At 43.4% G+C, this 21,055-nt stretch overlaps 1 long non-coding RNA gene across 1 annotated transcript in view; it reads left to right on the top strand.

Annotated features, from left to right (window-relative positions):
- Positions 1-20,433, top strand: part of LOC143818396 (uncharacterized) — a 526,111-nt gene extending 505,678 nt beyond the window's left edge. The window contains exon 4 of the long non-coding RNA XR_013224513.1: positions 17,600-20,433. This is a non-coding gene — a long non-coding RNA (uncharacterized LOC143818396). The remainder of the gene's footprint in view (positions 1-17,599) is intronic.
- The last annotated feature ends 622 nt before the right edge of the window (positions 20,434-21,055 follow it).

The raw sequence follows: 21,055 nt of genomic DNA, 5'->3' as shown, positions 1-21,055 counted from the left end.
CTCGGGTGTCCTCAGAGTATTTGTAAGCGCTTGGAGATTTCGTTTTTCTTGCCGCAGCTGAATGATTTACATCTGAATGATTCCCTAGCAACCAGGCAACCCCCACATGTACTTATGCTGGCTAACAGATGTAAATCATTCAGCTGCAGCAAGAAAAACTAAATCTCCGAGCACTAAAAAATACTCGGAGGACCCCCGAGCGTGCTCGAGAAATCTCATCACTAGTAGCTATGCTTTTCAGCATTGATTAATAGCTAATTGATTTTCTTTTAATACCATATACCTTCTCATGATATTGTGTGGGATTTTTTTTTTCATTTTAAGATATGCTTACTTAGTGTATAAATTAGCCCTTTAACCCCCGGTTTTCGTTTTGCGTTTTCGCTTTTTGTTCCCCTTCTTCTCAGAGCCATAACTTATTTATTTTTCCATCAATATGGCCATGTGAGGGCTTGTTTTTTGCAGGATGAGTTGTACTTTTAAATAACATCATTGGTTTTAACATATCATGTACTGGAAAATGGGAAAAAATTCCAAGTTCGGTGAAATTGCCAAAAAAGTACAGTCCCACAGTTGTTTTTTGTTTGGCTTTTTTACAGTGTTCACTAAATGCTAAAACTGACCTACCATTATGATTTTCCAGGTCATTACGAGTTCATAGACACCAAACATGTCTAGATTCTTTTTTATCTAAGTGGTGAAAAAAATTCCAAACTTTGTTAAAAAAAAAAAGAAATTGCGCTATTTTCCGATACCCGTAGCATTTCCATTTTTAATGATCTCGGGTTGGGTGAGGGCTTATTTTTTGTGTGCTGAGCTGATGTTTTTAGTTATATAATTTTGGTGCAGATATAATCTTTTGATTGCGACCCCCAAAAAACTTAATTCTGGCATTTTGACTTTTTTTTCTCTACGTCGTTTAGCGATCAAGTTAATCCTTTTTTTATTGATAGATCAGGCAATCCTGAACTCGGCGATATCAAATATGTGTATGTTTAACTTTTTTATTGTTTTATTTTGAATGGGGCAAAAGAGGGGTGATTTGAACTTTTATTTTATTTTTTATATATATATTTTTAAAAACTTTTTTTGACTCTTTGCATGCTTTAATAGTCTCCATGGGATGCTAGAAGCTGCCACAACCCAATCGGCTCTGCAACATACAGGCGAAGATCAGATCACCTGTATGTAGCAGAATCACTATCTTGCTATGAGTGCCGACCACTGGGCGGCGCTCATATTATTCCGAAGTGACAACAATAGAGGTCTGCAGGAGACCTCTGGTTGTCATGCCAATCCATCGGTGACCCGCGATCACATAACAGGGGTCACCGATGGGCAGATTTCTGGCGCAATTGCCAGAAGCGCATGTTAAGTTCCGCTGTCAGCATTTGACAGCGGGATTTAATGGGTTAATAGCTGCAGGTGGATCGCAATTCCACCCGCTGCTGTTCCATGCACATGTTAGCTGTTCAAAACAGCTGACATGCGCCAGGAAAGATGTGGGCTCCGGCGGTGAGGGAGGGAGTCTGACATCGGCGTACTACTATGTCCGATGTTGGAAAGGGGTTAATAAAATAAACAATTACCCAGAAAAAGGACACAAAAAATATAAAACAAATGGCAGAAAAAAGTCAATCATATTTACCAACACAGGTAAGAAAAGTAATGCACTTACAGGATGCAGCAGCCCCCCTTGGTAAAGGCAGAGATAACTCAAAATGCAAAATCTAACTCAAAATGCTAAATATTGATGAAACCTCATGTATATTGATATTGCTACATATATTGCTACTTTACACCTTTTTTGAGGAATTATATTATTCTGCTATCCATAAAATTAAAGTCATGTTCGTTTTCTAGTGTTCCTTCTTGATTAACACCACAGAGTGGTGTACCAGTTATGGTTGCATGGGGTGTGACCTCGGCAGCCAGTGTTATTAACCGTACATGCATTTTCATTACACTGATTAAGTGTAATATTGTGGTGGAGCTGCGAGCCCTTGGCTCCCTGCTCTGTCACTTGCTCTGGTTACTATCAGACTGCTTGAAACATGGGGTCTATCAGAGATTGGAAGTGCACAGAGAAAGTAAGTTAGCATGATGATGTTATAACAGGACATTGCCTGCGCCTCGAGGGGGGCTGCAAGTAGGGGGGAAGTTGCCACTTTTCCTTGGAGAGGGATGAGATAAGAATTATTTATTTGTATTGAAAATCAGAGGATACAAACAAGGACATCATTAGTGTTATGGGGCGAAGGGAGCAAAAGTATAATTGTATAGGGCAAAGAGGCATTTTTATTATTGTGTGAGGGGAAAGAGAGATATAATTATTGTGTGGGTCAAAGAAGTGGGGTATGAATATTGTATGGGCACAACGAGGATTATAATTATTGTATATGACAAAAAGAGCAACATCATTTTGTATTGGGGCCCAAAGAGGGACTTATTGTATTGGGACACAAAGGTGGATCTTGCAGAAGGTTCATGACTTATGCAAGCAATATAACTGCGTTGAGGTAAACGGGTACGGTGTTAGTTGTGGGGTGCAAAAGTGGTCTATGGTAGAGGGAGATGGAATTATTACTGTGTAGGGCACTATTTAGTTTATTCAAAGTTGGGTAAAAGTGCTGAACCATTTCCTGTGTAATAAGTTCTGAAGCAACAAAATGTGGATGGTAGAAGCTGTGATTGCAGTCTGAGCTGGCTGAAGAAAAACTAGGTACATTTATCACTTCTATCACAGAGAACTTCAACAGTGACTTACTGGATTTTTCCTCACATAATACACATGTATGGTATACAGAGCACCTGTGTACAACTGGTATCTTCCACTATATGGACACTTTGTTGTGGTCATTTTGGTCGTGGTGCAGTGTTTTTTGTTAATGAACAGTGTGGTGGTATTAGTCAGTTGCTATGTAGAGTGAATATGTGGTCATGATGTAGTGGTATTGTTGGTAGTATTGTAAACCAAAAAGAAAGAGACATGCAAATTGCATTGGGAGCATTATGGAACGGCCATGCCTATATCTGGATCATTTTCTCCAACCGATAGCCCTTTCCCTGGACTCTTATATAAGAGATTCGGCACATCTCATGATGGACTTGGAGGAATTGGAGGTCCCAGAGGAAACGTTGTTGGTTAGTCTTGACGTGGAGTCTTTATATACTAGCATAGCCCATGATCAAGGAGTTCAAGCAGTCGCATTCTTTCTGGAGAGACATCAGGAGAATGGTGAGCATAATCTTTTTTTGTTGGAGCTGCTTCATTTTGTCCTTGATAAGAACTATTTCACTTTCGATAGAAAATTTTACAGGCAAATTACTGGGACTGCTATGGGGGCGCGTTGTGCGCCCTCTTATGCGAACTTGTTTTTGGGTTGGTGGGAGGAGTTGGTGGTTTATCAACATGTATTGTTTTCCAGCAAAATAGCCACCTGGCGACGTTATATAGACGATGTTCTGTTTTTGTGGACAGGAACACTTGAAGAATGTAGAAAGTTCGTCGCAGATTTGAATGTTAACTCCTTGAACATTCACCTGACCTCCACCATTTCAGAATCGACTGTGGATTTTTTGGACATTAAATTGACTATAAGAGAAAATCGGGTCTCCTCCTGTCTCTATCGGAAAAAGACAGCAACGAATAACCTTCTACATTACTCCAGTTTTCATCCGACCCACTTGAAGAATGGAATACCAAAAGGTCAGTTCTTGAGACTCCGTAGAAACTGTAGCTCAACTACAGATTTTCATGGGTTAGCAAAAGATCTAACTACCCGTTTCACCAACAGACAGTATCCCAAAAAGATCGTGTCAAGAGCCTTTAAAGAAGCTGAACAGAGGGATAGACAAAGTCTCTTCACTAAACAGGTGCGTGATTCTGCTCGACCTCTATCTCTTATCACGACTTACAACAATCAATGGTCAGATATATATGGGATCCTGAACAAAAATTGGAATATTTTGTTATGTGAGCCAAAACTGTCTTTGCATATTGCACCTACTCCCAAAGTGGTGGCGAGAAGAGCCAAGAATTTGAAGGACCAACTCTGCCATAGCCACTATCAAAGACCAAAAAGGGAATTAAGAACTGGTAAACGGACCCGTGGTACATACCCCTGTGGGGGGTGTAATATATGTCAATTTCTAGTTGCTCGGGAACAAATATGTATTTCCATATTACCTTTTCCAATTAAATCGGAATCTTTTTTCAACTGTAGGTCGAGAAATCTCGTCTATGCAATTCTATGTGACTGCCCCAAGCTGTATGTGGGCCAGACATCGCAGGAGCTGAGAAAGAGATGTCAACAACACCTTTCCAATATCAGTTTGGCGAAAAGAGATCGGGAGAAAGGGAAGACGTTAACTTCAGTAGCGGCACATTTTCTTGAAGTACATGGAAGTAATATTAGAGGCTTGAAGATTATGGGATTAGAAGGCATTTATGAAACTATTAGAGGGGGTAATCTAACGAATCAGTTGTTGAGATGTGAGTCCAAATGGATTTATAAATTACGGAGCCTTTCTCCGGTTGGGCTCAATGAGGAGCTCCTCTTTACTGGTTATTATAAACAGCTATGATTCTCTCACATGTGATTGGTACCCAATATAGCCCTTCGTATACCTGTATCTCAATTCTCTATATAATGTTATCATGTCTGTTTGGTGGGGTATTTTCTCTCTCCCTCTGATAAGCGTCCCAATTTCGTTGGCTCCTAATGTATAAGTTTTGGGTAGGAAAGGCCTGTCTATAATTTGAGTGAATTTAGTATGAGATCTGATGGGACGCTCACGGTGTCTTATTTGTCTTTTAGTCCCTCTTTACAGATTAACGGTGACCAGTATGGTATACTGTCGGTCTATACGAAATAGCCTTTAAATGGTAGCACTTGCGCAATGTAACATTTATCATTGTTTACCCTTGATATTGCCGTGCTATGTATAGTTGTTTTTGCAGTCCGCCTTTATACCCTTAGTAGAAAACCCCTTTAAAATCACTGATAGGGCATTTTGGGATATTACATCTCCATTTTTGAGGTAACCATTTCTGTATATTTTCTGTATTGGGGCAGGCTATGTCTATATTTTCTAAGTGGGAGCACCTGTGTAGTGTAACATGCGTTGCGAGGTATCCCTGGTAACATCTTGCTATTTGCAGTAGCAACTTTCGGTATGCTGAGAGAGCCACTATATCTGTTAATGTGATGTCCAGCTATAGGTGAACTAAAAACTGTAATCTTAAATTAGTGGGGGCGCCTGCGCAATACAATTTGTATTGCAGGGTTTCCCTGGTAACACTTAGCGTTGCGCACTAGCAGCTCTCTGCACGCTGAAGGTGCCGGCGTGCCTGATAGCACTATCTTCAGTTCTAAACGGCGCCTGCGCAGCGCAGCGTAACATGCATCGCAGGGTATCCTTGGTAACGCCTGATCATGCGCAGTAGCAACTTCCGGGACGCTGAGGGAGCCAGCATGCCTGACAGCGTGCTTTCTAGCTGCAGCTGCATAATGGATAATAAATTGTGAGTACTATATATATTGGGGTCCTATAGTCACCACACTATTCTTACCCCTGATGAAGTCACAGTGGTGACGACACGCGTTGGGTTGACCACGCAGGATCCGGTCCCTGTTCTCTTCATTTCAGCCTCCCTGACCACTCTCATGGTATGAGCATGTCCACTAGGAATTCATGTTTATTTTTTACCAGAAGTAGTATTCGCTAGTAGATCTTTAATATTGCCTTCACAGCCAGTTTACCATAACTTTTCATGATTTTCTTTATATTTAGCTATGGCATTTTACTGGTAGTTTGAGTGGCTAGAGACACGATATTTTGTATACACTATTTCAGCTAGTGAATTTTCTATGCTCATATATTGGGTACCAATCTAGTCTTATTATATATGCTTCAGGGAGATTAATTTGCTATATTACAAGTATGGAGGTACATTTATAAAAGGGTCCGCACCTGTGTTTATAGATCTGTCTTCCCATTATCCTCTTGGGTAGACTTTTGTTGTGTTTTATGTATTTTTAAATGTTTTTAACTGTGAGTGGTGTGGTTTAAGGACTATAATAAAATTTATTACTTTTGGATGATCCCTGCAGTTTTGCATGTCTCTTTCTTTTTGGTTTACTGTATTGTATTGACATGTTGCGGGTTGAGCATCTTTAAATATTAGTTAGATGGTGCCCTCTATGTCTAGTGTTTTGCTAATTGTTGGTAGTATTGGTGTTAATATAGTAGGTGTTTGTTCAAGAACAATGGGTTGTATGTTTCCTTATATAGTGGTATTATGTGCCTACAGTTCTTTATGTATTGTGATATATGTGATGCAGTAACCCCTGTAACAGGTAGGGGGCGCTGCATGATCTCCCCAGTATGCGCTTGGATACGTGATGGTATAGAGAGGAAGTTTGGCAGGATTGTGAATGGCCAATATGTGTGTTGCAGAGGAGGTTACTCTGCACTGTCAATCTGAGTGTAAGTTGGTCTGCTGGGACCTGTAGTCCCTCAAGAGTTTGTGTTATGTGTGTAGTTCTCATGGGAGATTGGCAGGGCTAGTCATGAGAGATGGGAGGGTCAGACTAGCCACACACACACTCCCACCCAGGGGAGTGGTTACCAGTATGTAACGTGACCAGGGTGTGGGTCAGTGTTCGTTGTGAGCTCCCTGTGTGTGGAGCTGAGAGGTGTGTCCGGTAGGTCCTGTGTGGTTCCTGTGTATGGACCTGACCGGAGACGGTCGGTGCTGGATTGTCCTAGGAATGACTAGGGTCCTGTGAGCACCTGAGACCGAGGAACCTGATGTACGGATGGTGCTGGATTGTCCTAGGAATGACTAGGGTCCTGCAAGCACCTGAGACGGTCGGTGTTGGATTGTCCTAGGAATGACTAGGGTCCTGCAAGCACCTGAGACCGTGAGACTTGGCTTCGGGTGGCCTGGGTATTGGACGTTCCCGGCTGGGGAAGGACGTCCTGAAGAATACCCGGACTAGGCCACCAGGCAGGGTCCTGGCTACCTGGGTGTTGGGAGGTCCTGCGACGAGGACCGGATCCCTGAATAGCACGAGGTGAGGACCGGGATCTGCGGAGCCAGGGACAGTTACTGTGTGGGGAAGCTGGAGTCCTTCGGTGAAGTCTGGACTGACTACTGGGTGCCGACCAGGCAAGTTGGGGATCCCCGTTAGGCAGCTTACCCAGAAGAGTGTTAACGGAGTGTGGGGAAGCTGGAGTCCTTCGGTGAGGTCTGGACTGACTACTGTGTATTGACCAGGCAAGTTGGTGATCCCCGTTAGGCAGCTTACCCAGAAGAGGTTAACGGAGTCAGCATGAAGAGCAGGAGCTCCTGTCAGGTACCAAAGAGACTGTTGGTGCCTGTTGTGTTTTATGTGATATAAGTAATGAACTTTGCATAACCCGGTTTATGGCATATTCAATAAACCGCATGGACTGTTTTGTTAGAAAATTGTGCCTGACTACATTAATCCCGCGCCAAGTGAGTGTCCCCCAATACACTCAGGAAGAGAAATCTTACATTGTCTTACATGTGGTGGAGAATTTTGGCAACGATCCAGGTGGCACGTGGAGTTAATTGCTGTGGCAGAGCCACGAAGGTGACAAGCGTCTAGCTGTAACCCGGCGGGGTTACGAAGGTGACAAGTGTCTGCTGTGACTCGGCGGGGTCACGAAGGTGACAAGCGGCAGCGGTGGAGCCGTGCAGAGCCATCTGGAGAGTAGCCGCGGTTGCAGCGAGAGGTTCCGTAGCAGCCAGAGCTGCAGTGGCAGCAGCGGTGACTTGTGGTTTGCTGCCGGTTATGTGTGACTGCAGCATGAGCTGTGGCAGTGCCAGCAGGTGCTGGTGAAGAGTCGGAAAGAAAAAAAAAAAAAAAAGGGACATTTTTTTTCTGTTTGCAGACTCTTAAAGGGCCAGAGTCACATTAGTGTATTGTGTGAACTGGGGTCTGAGTGGCGTGGGGAAGTCCACGGGGTGTATCCCAGGGAAGGAACTATCCCTAATTGTGAGCAGTGACCCAAACGGAGATGGTTGTCCAAAAGGGGGCGGAGTCCCAAAAAGGGGCGGTAACCCGAACAGGGGTAGTGGCCCAAGAAGGGGTGGAATCCCGAAGGGGGGCTGAATCCCGAACAGGGGTGGTGTCAAAAAGCAGAGCACTTGTCCAAAAAGGGGGCGGAGCCAAAAAAGGGGTGGCAATGAGTGAGGAGCCACGTCTGTGTCCTTTTTGGCTGAATGGAGAGCGTGTGCAGGGGTTATTAGACCTGCCAGGAAGTTCTGTATCACCTGGGGACACTAAATGTCTTCAGGCAGCCACTCTCTCCGTTACTGCAGCTGATGTTTCCACATACCATGAGGTGGTTGTAGTCCCGAGCTGGCCGTGTCCTATGGTTATAGGACAAGATTTGGTGACACTGTGGGACTGGTGGAAAACGGGTGAAGTGTTTGTGGATGTTATGTGGAAGGGTGGTAGTATTAGTGAGAATGCGCCCCCTAGAGTTGACAGTCCTAAGGTGGGCGGGACCAAAGAAAATGATAAACGTGCCCAACTTACGGACATGCCACCTGAAGTGTGCCACAATGCGACTGGTAGTGGTCTGGTGGAAAAAATAAGTGGAGCTGACACCCAGACAGAGAGGGACTTGCGGGATCTTCGTACTCTGGGTGGTGACTATGACAGGTTATGGCCAGTAATAGGCGCTGGAGCGGAGTATGACCCTGTGCTAACACATGTACTGACACAGAGAAACGACAGGGCTCCACAGACTGAAGTCATGGTAGCGGGGGCAGCCATTCCAGAAGTTGTGACCTGTTTAGGAAGGGACGACTGGTTCCTGGATGACAGATCGGGTGGTGGTGACTCCCAATCAGACGGTGACGAAAGAGGCAAAGGGGCTGAACCAGTTGTGCCTTGTGAAGATTTGATGGGAGATACGGAAGACCTGGAGTGTGTGAAGTACTCTGAAGTCCCTGTGAATCAGGACGAAGCTAGGGTTGTCACTACTGAAGCCCTAGAGAGGGTTGAACCTGTTAGTGAAGAGATAGGAAGATCTCTGAAGAGGCAGAGTGTGGGTGAGCAAACTGGCCCATCTGAAATAGAGCTGATTAAAGAGACAGTGAAAGAACATGTCGAGCGAGAAAGGGTCCTGAGACAAGAGGCTGAGCACAGGGTGAATGAGCTGGAGAAGGAAGTCTCGGAGCTCAGAGGTCACCTGTTAACCTGGCAAGGTGTGAACAAAGCCTTAAGGGAAGATGTGAAAGGGCTCAGAGAAGCATTAAGTGGTCTTCTACAAGAGAAGAAGATGCTGGTCGAAGACTCACATCTGCTAATGCCCATCTTGACCAGGGGTCTGGAAGAGGGTAAAGCTGAAGAAGAGTGGGCGTTAAGAGCCGAACGAGATAGTCACCTGGTTGTGGCAGATGTCTTGTCGGAAAGTTCGATGGCAAAACAGGGGCCATCCGTTCCCGAAGAAAGTGAGAATCCACTCGTCAAGTGTGTGATAGATGTACCCGAAGAGGCGCAAGATGCATGTACCGGTGAGGGTGTGCATGAAGCCTTCAAAAGGCAATAGAAGCGTGTAGTGTGCATTAGGCACTAGAGACGAAACAGTGGTGAGGGACTTAGGTGGGAGACCTGGTAAAAAAAAATGTGGTGACTAAAGATTTGGTGACACAGACAGACTGTGACTTAAGGGCCAAAGCTCAAGGCCTACGTGTTGACCGCTGGGAGCGGGGTAAACCCAACATGGGTATGATTATGAGTGTTGTTCAAAACCGACTGAGATGGTCTTCTCGACTGGTAGGGCGAGGTAGTGTGTGTGACCTGTCTCGAGGTTTCGGGTGTTTGACAGGTGTTCAGCCCTACAGGTGTGAACAGAGGGGGGGGATATGTGATATATGTGATGCAGTAACCCCTGTAACAGGTAGGGGGCGCTGCATGATCTCCCCAGTATGCGCTTGGATACGTGATGGTATAGAGAGGAAGTTTGGCAGGATTGTGAATGGCCAATATGTGTGTTGCAGAGGAGGTTACTCTGCACTGTCAAACTGAGTGTAAGTTGGTCTGCTGGGACCTGTAGTCCCTCAAGAGTTTGTGTTATGTGTGTAGTTCTCATGGGAGATTGGCAGGGCTAGTCATGAGAGATGGGAGGGTCAGACTAGCCACACACACACTCCCACCCAGGGGAGTGGTTACCAGTATGTAACGTGACCAGGGTGTAGGTCAGTGTTCGTTGTGAGCTCCCTGTGTGTGGAGCTGAGAGGTGTGTCCGGTAGGTCCTGTGTGGTTCCTGTGTATGGACCTGACCGGAGACGGTCGGTGCTGGATTGTCCTAGGAATGACTAGGGTCCTGTGAGTACCTGAGACCGAGGAACCTGATGTACGGATGGTGCTGGATTGTCCTAGGAATGACTAGGGTCCTGCAAGCACCTGAGACGGTCGGTGTTGGATTGTCCTAGGAATGACTAGGGTCCTGCAAGCACCTGAGACCATGAGACTTGGCTTCGGGTGGCCTGGGTATTGGACGTTCCCGGCTGGGGAAGGACGTCCTGAAGAGTACCTGGACTAGACCAGGCAGGGTCCTGGCTACCTGGGTGTTGGGAGGTCCTGCGACGAGGACCGGATCCCTGAATAGCACGAGGTGAGGACCGGGATCTGCGGAGCCAGGGACAGTTACTGTGTGGGGAAGCTGGAGTCCTTCGGTGAAGTCTGGACTGACTACTGGGTGCCGACCAGGCAAGTTGGGGATCCCCGTTAGGCAGCTTACCCAGAAGAGTGTTAACGGAGTGTGGGGAAGCTGGAGTCCTTCGGTGAGGTCTTCGCTATTCAGCCGTTTACCGGTGGGCGCGGCCGTCTTTCCTGTGGCCGCGCCTGCGCAGATGGAGCGCTCTGCTGCCAGGGGCTTCAGGAAAATGGCCACCGCGATCTCCATCTGCGCACGAGCGGAATCCCGCGGCCATTTTCCTGAAGCCCCTGGCAGCAGAGCGCTCCATCTGCGCAGGCGCGGCCACAGGAAAGATGGCCGCGCCCACCGGTAAACGGCTGAATAGCGAAGACCGCGCCGCTATTCATCTCCTGGGCAGTGGATTCATCTGCTGGACATGCGCACACCACTACGCCACCAACGTAATGATGAGCAGGATCCTGGGGGACAAACAGCGCTGTGACCACGCCCATCCGACCTGACCAGCTTGAGTGACAGGTCAAAACGGACACTTCACTAAGGTATTTCGGCAGCCTAACGGGGGTGTAAAGGCACCAAAGAGGCACTAATGTAAAGCCCAGCTCTGCCCCTATTTCACACTATTTTTATCTAATCTTTAAAAAACGGGGTGATAGGTTCCCTTTAAATCCCTCTGATAGAGATTGATAGTGGCATTTAACATGTTAACAGGCGCAGGTGGATAGCAATTCCACCAGCAGGTGTTAGGGGCACATGGGAGCTGATCAGATCAGCTGTCATGTGCCAGAAAAGATGCAGGATCGGCACCGGAGCCCACATCATAGCGAGGTGCAACCTATGACATACCTATACGTCATAGGTCATAAAGGAGTTAATGGTGACAGTACAACAACAAGTTTGTTACAAACTCCCTGATTTTCATAAGTGCATCATGGTTACTCTCTAAGTAACAGTCTAAGAGAAGCTAACAGATGAGCAAATCGATTTGCAGGATCCTGATCTGTCGGCCAAGTCAGTAGTCCGTGACTATTAGACGGGTGCCCTGGAAACCACCTCCTACCTTCCAGCATCTCTGATACAGCTGATTGTGGGGCTCAGTGCATCATCAGGCAACAATAATTATGCACCAGCCTACAAATCACAAGATGCATCAGGGATTCCAGCAGGTAGGAGGCAGTTAGCACAGTTACCACTTGCTGCTGGCCTAGGTAGCAAGTTATCACAATGCTAAATGATGGCTATGTACTATATTTCTATGCACTTTATATTATAACATTATATCTAGAAGTCAGTAAAACAGGATACATATTCTTTACTATTAATATGGTTATCATTAATGACATGGATTATACCAAGATACAGAATTTAATTTCGGCCCCCTCGCCGGCTGCTCCTATAATTTAGAGAATAGAAATATTTTTTATATTGTCGCTGGAATACATCCTGCAAGTGATAAAAATGGTTGTTATTTTTTTGGCAGCAAAGCAATATCCCAAGGTATTAGTGTTTAGTGAACAACATGTTAAATGCTTATGAATAAGTAATATCCCAACTCTCATTTGCATTCTTGTGCACAATGCCCGTCACAAATATCGCCGTCTTGGAGAAGGTTGCCTCTTGTTACTGCTTTTTCATTTGTACCATAGTCTTATCTACGCTGATGAACATTACATTGTATATAGAAATATTTTTTACTGTCAGCACAAGTTTTCTATTCTAGTCATTAAGTAGAATATAGACTTATGTAATAGCTGTAGATCATTTTGAGAGTTATATTTTTTCATATATTAATGTAATTTATATCAGAGAGCATGATATCAATGTGTTATGGTCATCAAAAGTGACACTGAAGTAATATACTGGCACTATTTCACAGTATATTGACACCTTAGCTATGTTCCCATATTGACAATATTTGGCATAGCTCTTTATCTCTAGCATGACGTGTCTAGGGAACCTCTTCTCTAAATGAATTATTATTATTATTTATTTTTTATTTTATTTTTTTCTCTGTGCTATGTTGTGCATAAATATGTGATTCTTCAGAATTTCTTTTAGTCTTTGCCTGATGAAGAGACCTGCGTAGTCTCGAAAGCTTGCAATTTGTTACCATCTTTTCAGTTAGCCATTAAAAGGTATCAACCACTGAGGACTCTCAATTCTAAATATTTTTCTATCTACTGGCTAACACAGTACCAAGATATATATCTTTCCTATATTATTATTTAAACATGAAAGTAAGTGTCCCATATAACCCCTTAACGACCGCCGATACGCCTTTTAACGGCGGCAGTTAAGGGTACTTAAACCACAGCGCTTAATTAACGGCGCTGTGGAAAAAGTGAATAGCGCCCCCCAGAGTCGGATTTTCTCTGGGGTCTCGGTTACCGGGGGTAGCCGAGACCCCAGAGAACATGATTTGGGGGTTTTTTACCGACCCCCGAGTTGCGATCGCCGGTAATTAACCATTTACCAGTGGTCGCAAAAAAAAACGAAACACGATTTGCCATTTAATTTCTATGTCCTCCGATGTGATCGCACATCAGAGGACAGAGAAATGGGGTCCCCGATCACCCCCGATAGCCCCCGATACTCACCTGTCTCCCCCGGTGCTCCTCGTGGCTCCCGATAGGCGCCGCCATCTTCTTCCGGCCAAAAAATGGCGGGCGCATGCGCAGTCCGCCCGCTGGCTGGCACCCAGGAGATCTTTGGGGTCTCGGCTGCCGGGGGTAGCCGAGACCCCAAAGAACATGATCGGGGTTGGTTTTTACTGACCCCTGTTTTGCGATCGCCAGTAATTAACTGTTTACCGGCGACCGCAAAAAAAAAGCGATGTGTAATTCTCTGTCCTCTGATGTGATCGCACATCAGAGGACAGAGAAATAGGGGGATTCGGGGACCCTATCATACTTACCGGTGTCCCTGGGTCCTCCTGTGTCCTCTCCTGGCCACCGGCTTCTTCCTTCGGTAAGAAAATGGCGGGCGCATGCGCAGTGCGCCCGCCATGATCTGCCCGCCGGCAGCTAGAGGAGTTGGGGCTAAATTTAGGGTTAGGGTTAGGGCTAGGGTTGGGGTTAGGGCTAGGGTTAGGGTTGGGGCTAAATTTAGGGTTAGGGTTATGGTAGGGTTAAATTTAGGGTTAGGGTTAGGTTTGGGGCTAAATTTAGGGTTCTGGTTGGGGCTAAATTTAGGGTTAGGGTTGGGGCTAAATTTAGGGTTAGGGTTGGGGCTAAATTTAGGGTTAGGGCTAGGGTTAGGCTTGGGGCTAAAGTTAGGCTTAGGGTTGGGGCTAGGGTTAGGGTTGGGGCTAAAGTTAGGGCTAGGGTTGGGGCTAAAGTTAGGACTATGGTTGCGCTAAAGTTAGGGTTAGAGTTGGGATTAGGGTTTGGATTAGGGTTGGCATTAGGGTTACGTTTGGGATTAGGGTTAGGTTTGGGATTAGGGTTAAGGTTAGGGTTGGGATTAGGGGTGTATTGGGATTAGGGTTAGGTTTGAGGTTAGGGTTGAGAATAGGATTAGGGGTGTGTTGGATTTAGGGTTCTGATTAGGGTTATGGTTGTTTTGGGGTTAGGGTTGTGATTATCGTTAGGGTTGTGATTAGGATTATGGATCGGGTTGGCATTAGGGTTAGGGGTGTGTTGGGGTTAGGAGTTCAATTTGGGGGGTTTCCACTGTTTAGGTACATCAGGGGGTCTCTAAACGCCACAGCCAATTTTGCGCTCAAAAAGTCAAATGGTGCTCCCTCCCTTCCGAGCTCTGACGTGCGCCCAAACAGTGGTTTACCCCCACATATGGGGCATCATCATAGTCAAGATAAATTGGACAACAACTTTTAGGGTCCAATTTCTCCTGTTACCCTTGTGAAAATAAAAACGTGGGGGCTAAAAATCTTTTTTGTGGAAAAAAAAATATTTTTTATTTTCACAACTCTGCATTATAAACTTCAGTGAAGCACTTGGGCATTCAAAGTTCTCACCACACATCTAGATAAGTTCCTTGGGGGGGTCTAGTTTCCAAAATGGAGTCACTTGTGGGGGGTTTCTACTGTTTAGGTACATCAGGGTCTCTGCAAACACAACATCATGCCCGCAGACCATTCTATCAAAGTCTGCATTCCAAAATGGCGTTCCTTCCCTTCCGAGCTCTGCCGTGCACCCAAACAGTGGTCCCCCACACACATGGGGTATCAGTGTACTCAGGACAAATTGGACAACAAGTTTTGGGGTCCAATTTCTCTTGTACCCTTGTGAAAGTAAAAATTTGGGGGTGAAAAATCATTTTTGTGGAAAAAATATGATTTTTTTTATTTTCATGGCTCTACATTATAAACTTCTGTGAAGCAGTTGGGGGTTCATAGTGCTCACCACACATCTAGATAAGCTCTTTGGGGGGTCTAGTTTCCAAAATGGGGTGACTTTTGGGGGGTTTCTACTGTTTAGATACATCAAGAGCTCTGCAAATGCAACATGACGCCCGCAGACCATCCCATCAAAGTCTGCATTCCAAGCGGCGCTCCTTCCATTCCGAGCCCCGATGGGTGCCCAAACAGTGCCCCCCACATATGGGGTATCAGCGTACTCAGAACAAACTGGTCAACAGATTCTGTTACCCTTGTGAAAATAAGAATTTGTGGGCGAAAAGATCATTTTTGTGTAAACAAATGCGATTTTTTATTTTCTCGTCTCTACTTTATAAACTTCTGTGAAGCACTTGGGGGCTCAAAGTGCTCACCACACATCTAGATAAGTTCCTTAAGGGGTCTAGTTTCCAAAATGGGGTCACTTGTGGGGGTTTCTACTGTTTAGGCACATCAGGGGCTCTCCAAAAGCGACATGGTGTCTGATCTCAATTCCAGCCATTTCTACATTGAAAAAGTAAAACGGCACTCCTTCTCTTCCAAGCTCTGCGGTGCGCCAAAACAGTGGTTTACCCCCACATATGGGGTATCGACGTACTCAGGAGAAATTGCACAACAACTTTTGTGGTCTAATTTCTCCTGTTACCCTTGTCAAAATAAACATTTTGGGGCAAAAAAATCATTTTTGTAGAAAAAATGCGACTTTTTATTTTCATGGCTCTACGCTATAAACTTCTGTGAAGCACTTGGGGGCTCAAAGTGCTCACCACACATCTAGATAAGTTCCTTAAGGGGTCTAGTTTCCAAAATGGTGTCACTTGTGCAGCGTTTCTACTGTTTAGGCACATCAGGGGCTCTCTAAACGTGACATGGCATCCAATCTCAATTCCAGACAATTCTGCATTGAAAAAGTCAAACGGCACTCTTTCTCTTCCAAGCTCTGCGGTGCGCCCAAACAGTGGTTTACCCCCACATATGGGGTATCGGCGTATTCAGGAGAAAGTGCACAACAACAATTATGGTTAAATTTCTGTTTTTACACTTGTGAAAATGAAAAAAAATGGTTCTGAAGTAAAATGTTTGCAAAAAAAAGTTAAATGTTCATTTTTGCCTTCCACATTGTTTCAGTTCCTGTGAAGCACATAAAGGGTTAATAAACTTCTTGAATGTGGTTTTGAGCACCTTGAGGGGTGCAGTTTTTAGAATGGTGTCACACTTGGTTATTTTCTATCATATAGACCCCTCAAAATGACTTCAAATGTGATGTGGTCCCTAAAAAAAATGGTGTTGTAAAAATGAGAAATTGCTGGTCAACTTTTAACCCGTATAACCCTCCCTAACCAAAAAAAATTTTGTTTCCAAAATTGTGCTGATGTAAAGTAGACATGTTGGAAATTTTATTTATTAACTATTTTTTGTGACATCTCTCTCTGATTTAAGGGCATAAAAATACAAAATTTGAAAATTGCTAAATTTTAAAAATTTTCGCCATATTTCCGTTTTTTTCATAAATAATCGCCAGTAATATCGAAGAAATGTTACCACTAACATGAAGTACAATATGTCATGAAAAAATAATCTCAGGATCAGCAGGATCCGTTGAAGCGTTCCAGAGTTATAACCTCATAAAGTGACAGTGGTCAGAATTGTAAAAATTGGCTCGGTCATTAAGTACCAAATTGGCTCTGTCACTAAGGGGTTAATAAACAGAACTTGAGTGCTGATACTGAGCAGCCTCACCCATGGCATAGGTTCTATTACCTTATGGACTTTTTGATTCTTAGAGCAATTTCTCTGAAGAATCCTAATGGAGGAAATGCATTGGGAGGTACCTAGGGAATGATCAGGGCCAAAACATATAATTTTAGGCTGAGCCATGCACTTCCCTTGTAAGGGTGGAGTTTTGTGGTTTGCAGGGTCAGTTAGATAACAGATAACTCCCTAACTGGCTCCACACATTCATGATGTCCCTGACTGACCTTATTGCGCTGGTACCAATTATAGAGGTGAGAGGGTTACATCTATTGATTTCACAACAGTGATATTGAGAGTTGGTAATGCACTATTCACCTAATACTTTATTTGCCATGTCTGCACGATACAACATCATAGTTATAGAGACGTATGGGTAGTCTTTATGGACATGTAAGTTTGGCTCATGGGGTACGATGGTAAAATATATATTTTTTCCAACCACGGTAGTTTTTTTTCTGTATCCAATTACACAGGTATACAAAATTTGGAATCATAGAAATTTTTTCAAATTTTTGGAAACCCAATGACTAATTCTTATGTTTTCTTATGCCCTTATTTAAAAACACTTTTATTTTTAACCATCACGTATGAATTTTGCACAAAACGAGCATGAAACTACATACAAGTGAGATGAACAAAAAAAATTTTTGTTGTAGCCAAAAATGTATGAAATATCATATATACAAATTTATTGAACATTCATTCTGCAACTTTATTGGCAATTAATTCTTGTGCCTTTTCCTTTTCTCTTAAAAGCTTCTCTTGATACATTTTCTCTTACAGAAGACCTGCCAATCTTCTCTATGAAGCATCCAGCAGTAGTCCTCTATCATGCTCACGTTCCATCTACATTGATATCGTCGTTCCTTCTCCTTGATTATCTGAATAAATAGTTCTCCTTACTCTTCGCTAACAGCACCAAGGTTTTCAAGAAAGTAGTCAAAATGAGAATTTAAAAAGTGTAACTTCAAATTCATCAGACAATTGAAGGCTTTTGAACGTTTCAGCATGTTCTCCAAAATTTGTATCTTTGTTGTTACCTTGAAATTTCTTCACAACTTCTTTAAAAGAATTTAAAGCCCTTTACTAAACAGGTTTCATTTTAATTGTTGTCCTTCACAAGTTTCTATATATCCTCACACACAAAAAAGCCTTCCTTCAGTTTTTCTTCCAACATTGTCCTTCTTTCGGTAGAGCTTTCACAAACTGCTTCATCAGTCCAAGCATAATGTGGAATGGTGGCAGGATAACTTTAGTGGGATCAATTAAACTTTCAGCAACTATGTTCTTGTAAAGATGTTATCATTGGCCAACTTTTTTGATTCCAGTGATGAATCCTATCCCGGCTGTCTCATTCATGCAAAAAGCATGCATACTTTTTGTATCCTCCTAGCTGCCCAAGGAGCAAAGAGAGAACTTTCAGATCACCACATATTGATCATGCTTTATCTTAGGTTTCTTCAGAATAAAGTCTAAATTCTCACAGCTATGTTTCAAGTGCACTGAATGCCTTACATGCAATGAAGCATACTTTCTCCCATTGTGCAATAGCAGATCTTTCAGACTTTTTTGGATGAGTCAATAAATATTCTCCACTCGCTCACATTAAACTCAATATTAATTTTTTCCATCAGCCCAGGAACATCACTGCAATACCCTAGAGCACCATCTTGAGAAAAATATGGAAGGAATTCCTTTTTTCTGCTTCTGTACCCTGAAAAGCAGGTACCATGAGGATCAGGATATTTTCATTTAGTCTTGAACGTGAAAGTTCTGCAGAACATTTTGGAAGGTCCAAGTTCCTGACTAAATCATTTAATTCGATCTGTGAAATAGCTGTGGCTCATTGGGACTATCGTAAAAAACTTAGTGAGAATCCGGCTTTTCTCATTCTGAATCTTCTGAATCAGGTATATGTTCAAGTTTCTCCGAAGGTGAAGAGACAGGTATTCCTGGACCGTGATGCAAGGGGCAAATCACTTATAGAAGGTCCAGGTATATAATTTCCTTCTTATTTTTAAGATTGAATCACTCCATCTTGCACGTACAAAAGAAGCAGCCATCACTATGATTTTGTGGTTCCCTCTATGATAGGCACAGCTAAATGAAAGCTCTTTCTTCCCTTGAGATCACTGTTGTAGTTCTTCTACACAAACAGAACACACTACATAGGGAGCCCACAACTTGTCCTGATCACCTAGTTTTACACCAAACCACGTAATACACTTTTCTAACAAAGTCCGTAATGTTCTTTCATTGTTTCTTTACTACAAAACAACCCCAAATGTAGAAAAAGTTGTCGGATGAATTTCGACACCCCCCTGTTGCCATTTCAATCACTTTGTTAGAAGCAGAAGCTTAATCCATCACAACCGCTAAATATTGAAAGGAATCATGGTAAGCATACACCACACTCTTATGAACTCTGTCTAAAAGAAAATCTGCTTTTGCTCTTCATACCAACCAATCACAGTGCAGCTTTCAGTTCTACTGCTGAGGTAAAATGAAAGCTGTGCTCTGATTAATTGCTATGGATACCACCACGCTGTTATGAACTGTGACTATAAAAAAAAATCTGTCTTTAGAGCCCATAACACCCAATCACAGAGCTGCTTTAATTTCTTATACTGCTTATAATGCCTGCAACAACGCAGTAGCACACAACCTCCACCAGGGGGTGTGGGTGAAGGAAAATAGGTACACTCACAGAGAAACCACAGAGCAGCAAGCAGGAGCCACTAGGTGGTGGAAGAGTAGTAAGAAAAGCCAAGTCAGCAACAAAGAGGGAACAAAGTACCAGAGGTCACAGCAATACACGTGGTCAGAAACAAGCCTAAGAAGTCAGAGCCGGTCAGGAGCAGGAAAGCCAGAGACAGAAGACAAAAGAACTGGTCAGGGGGCAAGCCGAGTCAAATACCAGGAGCTCACGACACAGATAGTGAGTCTTACGACGAGTGAAGTCACAGGGGAAACAGGAACGGGACCTAGGTAAGCGAACAAAGGACAAATCAGGGTATAACGAGTCAGCTGCTCAAGCCAGAGACTGGAACTATAACTGACACTGCTTGCAGGTAACAGTGGACTTAAATAGCCAGAGAGATACCAAAACTAGGCTGGAAAGATTAACCCCCGCATGACCAGAATAATCAGAAACAAACCTTGGACTGGATCATGACACTGCTGAGGTAAAATTAATGAAATGCTATGATTGGATACTATGGACACCACCACACTCTTTGGAAGCTGGATTAAGAATATATTCTCTGCCCACAGCAACCAATCGCAGCCCAGTATTCATTAATTTCTAACCAATCTAACAACACCAAAATCATCCACCAAAGCTTTCACAAGAAAGAGAAAAAACTATATGTGGTGGAAATTTTTAGATATTTCTCCTGAGTTCAGTGATCGAAAGTATATAAAAATCACCTTTTACTTTTCAAACAATTTTACACTTGCGGTCCTGTGTTATTAATGAGCATGCGTTGAACTACAAATAAAATGGGGTTTGTATATTTACATACAACCACTGAAAGATTTGGGATTGTGAACACTATTTAGTAGTATCTATACTATCTGATAGGTGGAATCTATTATTGCTACAATTCCATTTTTTTGTGAATAGGATTTATATTTGTCCTCTTATTGATGTCAGTGATATGGACAGAATCTAGCACTGTTATAACATTTACGAGGATAGCTCCGTTGATACTAAACTAAGCATCATACTATCCACTTTTTGTATTTCTTGTTTGATCTCATATTTTAGTAATATGTAATAAAGATTGTTCTTATATAATTCTCAGACCCTTGCTATGCATATATACAGTTCTGGCAAAAATTAAGAGACAACCACATCAAAACCCTGTCATTGCCAGCCCAATCTCCAGACCTGAACCCCATTGAAAACCACTGGAATGTAATCATAAGGATGATGGACAGTCACAAGCCATCAAACAAAGAAGAACTGCTTAAATTTTTGCACCAGGAACAGTGTGAACGACTGGTGGAAAGCATGCCAAGAAGAATGAAAGCTGTTAAAAATCATGGTTATTCCACAAAATATTGATTTCTGAACTCTTCCTGAGTTAAAACATTAGTATTGTTGTTTCTAAATGATTATGTACTTGTTTTCTTTGCATTATTTGAGGCCTGAAAGCACTGGTGTGTTTTTTTAATTTTGACCACTTCTCCTTTTCAGAAAAAAATACAAAATTGATTGCTTGGAAATTTGGAGAC

Source organism: Ranitomeya variabilis, chromosome 3 (genome assembly GCF_051348905.1).
Source record: "Ranitomeya variabilis isolate aRanVar5 chromosome 3, aRanVar5.hap1, whole genome shotgun sequence".
Taxonomy (NCBI): Eukaryota; Metazoa; Chordata; class Amphibia; order Anura; family Dendrobatidae; genus Ranitomeya; species Ranitomeya variabilis.
The sequence above is the reverse complement of the archived record's forward strand: the minus strand, read 5'-3'. Positions and strand labels throughout refer to the sequence as shown.